Source organism: Sinocyclocheilus grahami, unplaced genomic scaffold (genome assembly GCF_001515645.1).
Source record: "Sinocyclocheilus grahami isolate Dianchi unplaced genomic scaffold, SAMN03320097.WGS_v1.1 scaffold5.1, whole genome shotgun sequence".
NCBI lineage: Eukaryota > Metazoa > Chordata > Actinopteri > Cypriniformes > Cyprinidae > Sinocyclocheilus > Sinocyclocheilus grahami.
In genome coordinates, this window is record NW_015505184.1 from 5,878,091 (window position 1) to 5,878,417 (window position 327).

Here is a 327-nt window from a genome sequence, read left to right on the forward strand (position 1 = left end):
TTTTTTTTTTGTTGATAATTTTGGTTGTAACAGCATAAATTTTGCCAGAAGTGTGTATTTTTATTGGAATTTTAATATTTTACCCTTATTTCCTTTTATAAATCTATTTTACACTAGGTACACAAAGTAATTACACACAAAGTAGTTATGATCAGGAATGTTGGTAAAAAAAAAAAAAAAGTACTCCGTGAAAGTGGAAAAAAAATTTATTTTATAGATTCAATAAAATTGCTAAAAAAAAATAATACATCAAAAGCAATGTTGTTGTTAAGCACTGACACACCCATTGACAGACTATAACAATAATAAATCTGCTTAGCATTTAGA